We start from the raw sequence: 11,224 nt of genomic DNA, 5'->3' as shown, positions 1-11,224 counted from the left end.
GAGCATACAGTGTCCCTTTCACTCAGATCTGTTCCTTTTTATCAACTCTGGTTTCAAAGCACTAAAATAGTAACGGCCAACATGCTTATCAATGGATAATATCACAATGACTGCATCTTTTACATCTAGTAATGGACAAAAATTAATTCCAGAGACCATAAAAAATGAATCTTCTTTTTTGCATTTTTCTTTGTAACCTCGATACCTTTTGGCCCAATCAATCTTAGGGTTTTGGGGGGTTTTTTTACAATCCCATAAGATGGTATTGTTTACCATCTTATGAAACTGTCTCTGTGTCAACATGGCAAAAAGTAGTCTTGAAGGCATGCTCTCTATTTGGAACTATGACAAAAGTGTTTTTGAAAACTTTGGCAACAGATTTTGGTAACATGTTAGTTTCTCAACTTTCATGTTACCACAGTTTAAGATACAACGTGCGTATCTGAGATCAAATGATGGTGGGGTTTGGCAATGAATAGGGTCTGACTCATGAGATCACTAATGTAATGAAGCCTTTGAGCTTGAGCCATTCTGTCCCATTGTTTCTCATCCTGATTTATGTCATTGCATCCCATTTGATCGCTCTGTTGGATCTTATTTAAACATCATTTCCCCTTACTGGAACTTGTCCTGATGCATGCTTAGTCATCCAGGTAAGGAGATCTGAGACGTTGATTCTGTTCATCTGAACGTAGCGTTTTCAGTGGGAGAAACATTTCATCAATCATCCAAGTGACTTCTTCAGTCTCAGCTGACTGCAGGTTTCCCCAACCTAATGTAGCCAGATGGGTTACTCTGCCTTCTCCACCTCTCTCTCTCTCTCTCTGGCTGCTGTTCGGGTTGGGTTGAGTGGAAACACACCTGCACTCTAATTGCAGGGTGGCGACTGTCGGTATAAGGCCATGCAGGCTTCATTTCCCTATTAATTGCTTCTTTGCCTTTTGTGAGTGCAGTATCAGGCACCAATGCACTTATTTTCTTGGGATAATCAGGCAGTTTCGATCAGGCTCTACAACAGTTACAGGTAGGCCGTATGTGTATCCTCCTATCCACTTTAAAGGTTAAATAAGTGGTATAGTGCCGTATTGCTGTCCTGTTTACAGATTGGCCGACTTACTTATTATCACACTCAATCATCCTTAAATAAAGAAAATCGTGTACTCTTAAGCTTGATACTCCAAGCAAAACTCTACAATAAAGTAAACTATAATATGAAGTGAGGCTGAAATGTGAAGAGATTTCAAACTGTTCAAACATGGATGCATCGTAGATTTTTCTTATATGTGTCATATGATTTCCTGATTACTGGCAATTCTAGTTACCACTACAGATTGTTGTGTATAGTTGTTAAATCAATTATTTGTTTGAAAAGACAAAAACATCTAAAGATACATGAGAGATATACAGGGTGGGCCATTTATATGGATACACCGTAATAACATGGGAATGGTTGGTGATATTAAAGTCCTGTTTGTGGCACATTAGTATATGTGAGGGGGCAAACTCCTCAAGATGGGCGGTGACCATGGTGGCCATTTAGAAGTCGGCCATCTTGAATACAACTTTTGTTTTTTCAATAGGAAGACGGCCATGTGACACATCAAACTTATTGGTAATGTCACAAGAAAAACAATGGTGTGCTTGGTTTCAACGTAACTTTCTTCTTTCATGCGTTATTTACAAGTTTCTCTTTGTTCACAGCCATTGACATGTCGAAGAGGTTAACCCGTGAGGAGCGGATCGAAATTGTGTTGATATCTGGTGAACGCAGTAACCGGGTCATTGCAGCAGATTTCAATGCAAGACACCCTACGAGACCACCCATCTCCCACGCTACAGTTCAGTGTTGAATTGGTCAAAATGTGGACTCAAGAAAACTGTTACTAATGAAGAAACATCAGTGGCTGTCCTAGCTTCATTCAGCAAGAGCCCACAGCGTATCACTCGCCGCATGTCACTGGAGAGTGGCATTAGTCGAACATCCCTTAGGCAGATATTAGCTAAATGGCACCCTTACAAACTCCAGCTACTGCAGCATCTCACCGAGGATGACCCAGATCGGCGCACAGAATTTGCAGAATGGGCAAAACAAAAATTGGAACAGGACCCTCAGTTCACGCAGAAGATTTTGTTCAGTGATGAGGCAAACTTTTATGTGAATGGTGAAGTTAACAAACAAAACCACCGCTATTGGTCTGACACTAACCCACATTGCATGGATCCCTCCAAGACTGTTGGAACAACAAAAGTGATGGTTTGGTGTGGTGTGTGGGGTACAACCATAGTGGGTCCATTCTTCATCAATGGAAACCTCGAGGCCACTGGATATTTGAAATTGCTACATGATGATGTGTTTCCCTCTTTATGCACTGAAGCTGGCACGTTCCCTGAGTTTTTCCAGCAAGATGGTGCACCACCACATTATGGGTGCCAGGTCCGAGCATTCCCAGATGAACAGTTTCCTGGAAAGTGGATTGGTCGTCGTGAGCCACTTGAATGGCCCCCAGGGTCTCCCGATCTGACCCCCTTAGGCTACGTCCACACGTACACGGGTATTTTTGAAAACGGAGATTTTTCGTTTTCGTTTTAAAAAAATAATCCCGTCCACACATAAAGGCAGAAATGAAGGAAAACGCTGCTATGAACATGCCAAAGCAGCAGGTGGCGCTAGATTCCTAACCGTGCCGAAATGTTGGCCAATCAGAAGTCTAGAAGCCTCGGTGGGAAAAAGTAAACAAAGCTGGGGCATAGAAGCAGAACCGAGTCGTCTGTGTGGAGGGACAGTAACTGTGTGTATATGTAAGCATTTAAACACTGCAGAGAGTAGAATTAACAGTATTGTAGAAATTCATTTCACCGAAACAATAGCGTGGCGCACAGTGTGACGTTAAAAAATGCGCACACCTTTGACGCTGCATTTTCTCCATTTTTCTAGTCCACACGTAAATGCAAAAACAGAGTTTTCAAAAATATCCACCCTGGCCGGAGTTTTTAAAAATCTTCGTTTTCAGTGACCAAAAACGCCGTTTACGTGTGGACGAAAGGTGCAAACGCATAGAAAAATCTGCGTTTTCAAAAATACCTGGGTACGTGTGGACGTAGCCTTAGACTTTTATCTTTGGGGTCATCTGAAGGCAATTGTCTATGGTGTGAAGATACGAGATGTGCAGCACCTGAAACTACGGATACTGGATGCCTGTGCTGGCATTTCTCCTGCGGTGTTGCTATCAGTGTGTGAAGAGTGGGAGAAGAGGGTTGCATTGACAATCCAACACAATGGGCACATTGAACACATTTTATAAGTGGTCAGAAACTTGTAAATAACTCATGAAAGAATAAAGTTACGTTGATTGTATAGAAGTCTATGAGAAAGCAACCCTTCTCCTTTTCACTTTCAAGCCTTACTTACTGACTGACATTATTACCCTCATTAAGGACCACAATACAGATAATAAAATGGGCTATACTATAGGCCGGGGCTGCCCTAGGGAGTTTATGATTGACAGGTTCTGGTGTTATGAGCATACAGTGTCCCTTTCACTCAGATCTATTCCTTTTTATCAACTCTGGTTTCAAAGCACTAAAATAGTAACGGCCAACATGCTTATCAATGGATAATATCACAATGACTGCATCTTTTACATCTAGTAATGGACAAAAATTAATTCCAGAGACCATAAAAAACGAATCTTCTTTTTTGCATTTTTCTTTGTAACCTCGATACCTTTTGGCCCAATCAATCTTAGGGTTTTGGGGGTTTTTTTTACAATCCCATAAGATGGTATTGTTTACCATCTTATGAAACTGTCTCTGTGTCAACATGGCAAAAAGTAGTCTTGAAGGCATGCTCTCTATTTGGAACTATGACAAAAGTGTTTTTGAAAACTTTGGCAACAGATTTTGGTAACATGTTAGTTTCTCAACTTTCATGTTACCACAGTTTAAGATACAACGTGCGTATCTGAGATCAAATGATGGTGGGGTTTGGCAATGAATAGGGTCTGACTCATGAGATCACTAATGTAATGAAGCCTTTGAGCTTGAGCCATTCTGTCCCATTGTTTCTCATCCTGATTTATGTCATTGCATCCCATTTGATCGCTCTGTTGGATCTTATTTAAACATCATTTCCCCTTACTGGAACTTGTCCTGATGCATGTTTAGTCATCCAGGTAAGGAGATCTGAGACGTTGATTCTGTTCATCTGAACGTAGCGTTTTCAGTGGGAGAAACATTTCATCAATCATCCAAGTGACTTCTTCAGTCTCAGCTGACTGCAGGTTTCCCCAACCTAATGTAGCCAGATGGGTTACTCTGCCTTCTCCACCTCTCTCTCTCTCTCTCTGGCTGCTGTTCGGGTTGGGTTGAGTGGAAACACACCTGCACTCTAATTGCAGGGTGGCGACTGTCGGTATAAGGCCATGCAGGCTTCATTTCCCTATTAATTGCTTCTTTGCCTTTTGTGAGTGCAGTATCAGGCACCAATGCACTTATTTTCTTGGGATAATCAGGCAGTTTCGATCAGGCTCTACAACAGTTACAGGTAGGCCGTATGTGTATCCTCCTATCCACTTTAAAGGTTAAATAAGTGGTATAGTGGCGTATTGCTGTCCTGTTTACAGATTGGCCGACTTACTTATTATCACACTCAATCATCCTTAAATAAAGAAAATCGTGTACTCTTAAGCTTGATACTCCAAGCAAAACTCTACAATAAAGTAAACTATAATATGAAGTGAGGCTGAAATGTGAAGAGATTTCAAACTGTTCAAACATGGATGCATCGTAGATTTTTCTTATATGTGTCATATGATTTCCTGATTACTGGCAATTCTAGTTACCACTACAGATTGTTGTGTATAGTTGTTAAATCAATTATTTGTTTGAAAAGACAAAAACATCTAAAGATACATGAGAGATATACAGGGTGGGCCATTTATATGGATACACCGTAATAACATGGGAATGGTTGGTGATATTAAAGTCCTGTTTGTGGCACATTAGTATATGTGAGGGGGCAAACTCCTCAAGATGGGCGGTGACCATGGTGGCCATTTAGAAGTCGGCCATCTTGGATACAACTTTTGTTTTTTCAATAGGAAGACGGCCATGTGACACATCAAACTTATTGGTAATGTCACAAGAAAAACAATGGTGTGCTTGGTTTCAACGTAACTTTCTTCTTTCATGCGTTATTTACAAGTTTCTCTTTGTTCACAGCCATTGACATGTCGAAGAGGTTAACCCGTGAGGAGCGGATCGAAATTGTGTTGATATCTGGTGAACGCAGTAACCATCTTATGAAACTGTCTCTGTGTCAACATGGCAAAAAGTAGTCTTGAAGGCATGCTCTCTATTTGGAACTATGACAAAAGTGTTTTTGAAAACTTTGGCAACAGATTTTGGTAACATGTTAGTTTCTCAACTTTCATGTTACCACAGTTTAAGATACAACGTGCGTATCTGAGATCAAATGATGGTGGGGTTTGGCAATGAATAGGGTCTGACTCATGAGATCACTAATGTAATGAAGCCTTTGAGCTTGAGCCATTCTGTCCCATTGTTTCTCATCCTGATTTATGTCATTGCATCCCATTTGATCGCTCTGTTGGATCTTATTTAAACATCATTTCCCCTTACTGGAACTTGTCCTGATGCATGCTTAGTCATCCAGGTAAGGAGATCTGAGACGTTGATTCTGTTCATCTGAACGTAGCGTTTTCAGTGGGAGAAACATTTCATCAATCATCCAAGTGACTTCTTCAGTCTCAGCTGACTGCAGGTTTCCCCAACCTAATGTAGCCAGATGGGTTACTCTGCCTTCTCCACCTCTCTCTCTCTCTCTCTGGCTGCTGTTCGGGTTGGGTTGAGTGGAAACACACCTGCACTCTAATTGCAGGGTGGCGACTGTCGGTATAAGGCCATGCAGGCTTCATTTCCCTATTAATTGCTTCTTTGCCTTTTGTGAGTGCAGTATCAGGCACCAATGCACTTATTTTCTTGGGATAATCAGGCAGTTTCGATCAGGCTCTACAACAGTTACAGGTAGGCCGTATGTGTATCCTCCTATCCACTTTAAAGGTTAAATAAGTGGTATAGTGGCGTATTGCTGTCCTGTTTACAGATTGGCCGACTTACTTATTTCCAGCCGTTGTGGAGAGGGCCGCCGCTGCACTACTACTAGCAACTGATATAGCGTCCTTAATTCTGGGGTAAGTAGCATTTGGCATTATTTTGCTACTGACTATAAATTAGAATAAAACATAGCTGGGCTTGAGTTAGAGCTGGGCGATATATCGAGTTTTTAAAAAATATCGATATATTTTCATACGAGATATAAGATGTGACAATATCCTTTATATCGATATAGTCTATGTTACGTTATAATTATACTTGTGGAGCCGCAAGTTTGCCTCTCTTTCGTCCACTTTCGTCTTTACGCAACGTTACTCGGCCTCGCCTCTCCTTCACTGAACACAACTCCCCCTCCTCCCCCATCGCTTCACCTACAGGAAGCGACAAGATGGACACGGCAAATCTCCGTTAACGAGTTACTGCGCATCGCCCCGTGCGTGGGGCTGGACGGCGTCAACGTGTTAGCTAGCTAACCACGCTAACGAGCTAACCACGCTAACGCCATGCAGCCCAGACTAAAATCCTTTCATTTTCTCAAAAGTTGACAGCGCGCCTTATGTATGAATTCTGATGTGCTTGATGGCCGCGAACCGATTTTATGTGGAACACGGCGCTCAGCAATCTGTCAAAAAATGTTTTAATATGACTTTGCTAAGCTACGGAGCTGCACCGCTTGATGGACAGCATTACGGCTGAGCCTCGCGGAGTGATACGTACTGTGCTTCAACGTAATATTACCCTACTGTGTATAAGGACCATAAATGGCACCTGTTGAGAGACGTGGTTGCGAAGCGGATTTCAAACTCCAGGCTGTCAGTCACGCAGTACAAGTTGGGAACAGAGCAGCTGTGAAATCTGTCTTTGTTATTGTGCTCAGTGTCTTTTAGTTTACATTTTGACTGCACAATTGTGAGCTTTTTGTTATGCACAAAAACAACATTGTTTTCTTTTATTTATGGAGCATTATTATTTAATAAATGCTCATAATTTATTTTTGAGTAAATTTGATGTACATCTGTTCTATGTTAATAAAAGTGCCTGTGTGACATCTGGGACACAGCTTTGACTAAGAACTCTCTTCTTGTTCTTACTTTATGGCTTTAAAAAAAAATATCGAGATATATATCTTATATCGCCATCCAGCTAAAAAATATCGAGATATGAATTTTGGGTCATATCGCCCAGCCCTAGCTTGAGTGATCTCTTGCCCGTTTATTTTGCTGGTGTTTACTTACATCTGATATTTGTACTTGCACGTTTGACTTGCTCCAGTCGCCACAGAGAGCGCCTTTTTGGAGTGTTTGCTAGGATCAAATGTCATAACGACCATCATCGGTGCAGGCAACTGTTTGCCTGTGGAGTGTAAATTCCTAGGCTTGTGTACTTTACTTTCTTTGAGTGTGCGTCTTTTATTATTGTGTGCTTGGAGTAGATTTTTTTTAGTTTGACTGTGAGCAATGAACCTGGTGCTAAAGCTCCTTTTCCATTAGTAACTACTCGAATCGACTCACTATGGCTCGCCCCGACTCAACTCAGGTTGACTGGTTTTCCATTACAATGCAGTACTACCTAAGGCCATGTCTCCGCTTTGGCCTTCCGTCCACACTGAGACAGCGTTTTTAGTCAAGGAAAACTGAACTCTTTGAAAAAACTCTCCAAAGTGGATACATTTGAAAACGCCGTTTTCACGTCACAGTGTGGACTGCGAAAACGCAGTCAGCCCATTTAAAAAGCTCGGTGCTTTTCCTCGACATTTAGCAGCAACATTTCAAATATAAATGGCAGATAGAAATAACGCAGGTCGAATTGTCTTACATTTCACGCATGTGCAATACAGGAACAGTTTCAGTCATTTCAGTGTGGATGAACAACTGTTCGTAAACGATTACAAACGATAGTGTGAAAGCAGAGAGTTTTTAGACAAAAACGCTGTTTTCAAATTTATCCGGATTAGTGTAGATGTAGCCTGATGTGTGTGGTCTCTCTCCCCACTTGGTGGCATGCAGTCTGACGACGTCACATTTTAGTACCTGCTCACTTGGAACCCCGGGTGGGGAGGTGCTAAAATAGTACTTGGTAGCAGGTATTATGACCACAATGGAAAACCCTTAAAACCGTAGTAAACCGTGCCAAGTCGATCCAAGTAGGTACTAATGGAAAAGGGGCTTAAGTGTCCTATTAGATTTTTGAGACTTTTTTTTTTAACTTTTATTTAACTTTTTTCCCCAACAAATATAAGACTGGTTCACATCCAAAATAATAACACTACACAGCACTAGAATATTACAACATTATGTCCATAATTGTTGTCCACTAGGATCCAGTTTACAGGTTACTCCCAGTGCTTCCAGTGGTTTCTTCCATTTGTCCACAAAAATTCGGGAGCTCCCATCAATATAGTGTCCCGGCCTGATCAGAGTCTTAACTTCAATGATGAGCGACTTCCATAGAGAAATGGAGGGAGGCTCAGCCCCCACCCATCTCAACATAATGCTCTTCCTGGCCAACATTAACAGTGACTGAATTACATGCTCATGTTGTACCAGTGAGACAGGAATATATCCCAATATACACATTATTTGGTTTTCTGTCACCTGATGACCAATGGCTGTACTAATATTGGCGCAGACCTCTTTCCAAAATGACTGGATAATAGCACACTCCCACAAGCAGTGGAATCTAGTGCCCACTCTGACCTTACACTTGAGACAGTTTGGAGATGTTCCCATATTATACTTACTATAAATATACGGAGAAATATACACATTGTGCAAAATTTTGTGCTGCAGTTCTTTAAATCGGTTACAAACAGAGATTTTAGATGGAAGGACCAGGATTTTGTCCCATGCCTGTATATCTATTTCACATTTAAGCAGCGTCCCCCAAGATTTTCTCAACCATGCCAGTTTATCCACAATTAGGGCATAAATCTCGGAATAAAACTTTGATACAAAATGTTTATGCTCCCTATTATCCAGAAAAAATTTCTCCAACCGAAAAGAGGCAGTTGAGATTCGTAATGATTTAGCATTTTTTAACACATAATTTCTCAATTGCAAATACTTATAAAACTCAGTCTTTGACATAGAATACTGGGATTCTATGTCTTGTCTTCAAGGATTCAAATGATTTAAACTCACCATGTTTAAAGAGGTCATAAAACCTCTTTACACCTACTTTATGCCATCCCACAAAGCTTGACCCTACGTTCTGCGGCAGAAGGTCAGGATTATTTATAAACGTTGACAAGATATTAAACGGAAGACTAAAAGATTAAAAGATTTTCTCAGTTTTCCCCACGTCCACATAGCATTATATATCAGTGGGTTATGCTTTATTACATAAGGTAAGTCATTTAGACTTTAGATTTTTGGGACTTTTAATGTTCTTTTTTGTTTTTTACTGAGGTGAACCGAGGATAAGCCAGTAGCTGTGGAACCTTTGGTGGTGGGTTGTTTCCACTTTTGTTGTACAGCACCTTGGGTCCAAAGTTGGTTGGTTGGTGTGTCTGTGTGATTTTTCTCTCTCATGGTCCTCAGCTTCTGGTAAGTCCAGGTTGTTTTATCTTTGATCAATGGTTGCTAATCAATGATACATCCAGATTAACAGAGTCACCTTTATGGACTGAATCTTGTCTTTTCTTCAGATGAGCCAGGGCCACTGCTGTCAAAGAATGATTTTTATCTCTATCTGCAGGAATTCATATTTAGTGGCATTGCTCTGATCTGGGTGCTTCCCTTCCACATGCATACAAGGGAAGTGTAAGGCAAGGACAGCAGCAGCAAGACCCCAGCACAGAGCACAACAGGCAACATTGAAAACAAGGGTATAGGTGGGTTGCAATGTAGCTTGCAGATGCACAGCAAACACAGTCAGGCTGAAGCGGCTTAAATAGTGTGACCTCTTTTTGACGCATAGAAGAATAATCAAGCCATCAACTGATGTGGGCTGACACTGAGACCAGTTGATCTTCCTGGATTACACCATACTTGACTTCATGATCTACCAGAATTCACTCGTCCCGTCCGCTGTCATGCCGTACTATAAAATGTCAGCTGTGTGTTTGCCAGAATCACTGGACTCTGATCTGGACGGCTGCCATTCATTCAACTGTTTTATTAGCGTACACATAAAACAAACACACACAAGCAAGCAGCGCCACCACGTCAGGACTGACATCTGCTCTCAGACCCACTTTATGGTTGCAGTGTATACTATGCATGTGTGAAACCAGGCTGTTAAGAGCTCGCTTCCATATTTGTACCATGTGTTTTTATTTGTATATTGGCATCTTTGTGTACATGTCAGTTGGTGTCAGTGATTAATGAGCGTAATCCACTTCCTTATTTCTATAATAAGAAAAGAAAACATGATAACATCATATAAATTTCTCCCCTGTACCTGAGCCATTCAGCTCCCTAAATAAACTAAGAAATGCATAAACTAGCTACAGAGAGGACGGTGAAAGGTTTTTATGCACACCAAATAAATACAATACATTTGAATATGATGTAACTATGAAAATATTGAAAGCTATTTGAATGTAGGCTGTACTTGGACCAAACGTATTAGTCTGTACTGGGTGTCTGGTGTATTGTTTTTTCTGTTCACTTTCTAAATTTGTGTTATTGCGCTAATCTTTACTAATCATTTTAAAGGTAAATGCCCAGTTAATATGTCCTAAATAATGACTGAACAATGAAATTTCTGGATTTCACGGCAATCTGCTTCAGACTTGTTGAAGTGTCTTAGGTGGGAAAAGTGGTGGACTGGCCAACCAAAGTGCCATTCTTTAATTTACCTGATTATATAATGTAAATATTAAACTGATCTATTAATATGATTTCTGACTCGCTTCTCTGACACACCTAGGTACTGTAGTTCACTGATAACCGCCAATCTGACCCACTGCATGACTCAGATACAGCATTATATGGCGCTTCCGTGTCTGCCCTTTGAAAACACTCATCGATACAATTCTTCGCTCACTTATTGTATGCTTAAAACATTCAAACAGCCACTGTGGGATCAATACTAGGATTTGCACACAACACACACACAGTTACTGCTCAGGTGGTCCAGGTTTGCT

The 11,224-nt window shown here is 41.0% G+C and overlaps 1 long non-coding RNA gene across 1 annotated transcript; it reads left to right on the top strand.

Moving 5' to 3' along the window:
* The first annotated feature begins 5,310 nt into the window (after window positions 1–5,310).
* Window positions 5,311–11,057, top strand: LOC309719862. Its single transcript, XR_014280341.1, has 4 exons — window positions 5,311–6,045; window positions 6,125–6,212; window positions 9,543–9,680; window positions 9,832–11,057. It is a non-coding gene; the product is annotated as an uncharacterized lncRNA (long non-coding RNA).
* The last annotated feature ends 167 nt before the right edge of the window (window positions 11,058–11,224 follow it).

The sequence above is a fragment of the Aulonocara stuartgranti genome (assembly GCF_965226115.1).
Source record: "Aulonocara stuartgranti genome assembly, chromosome: 13".
Taxonomy (NCBI): domain Eukaryota; kingdom Metazoa; phylum Chordata; class Actinopteri; order Cichliformes; family Cichlidae; genus Aulonocara; species Aulonocara stuartgranti.
The sequence above is the reverse complement of the archived record's forward strand: the minus strand, read 5'-3'. Positions and strand labels throughout refer to the sequence as shown.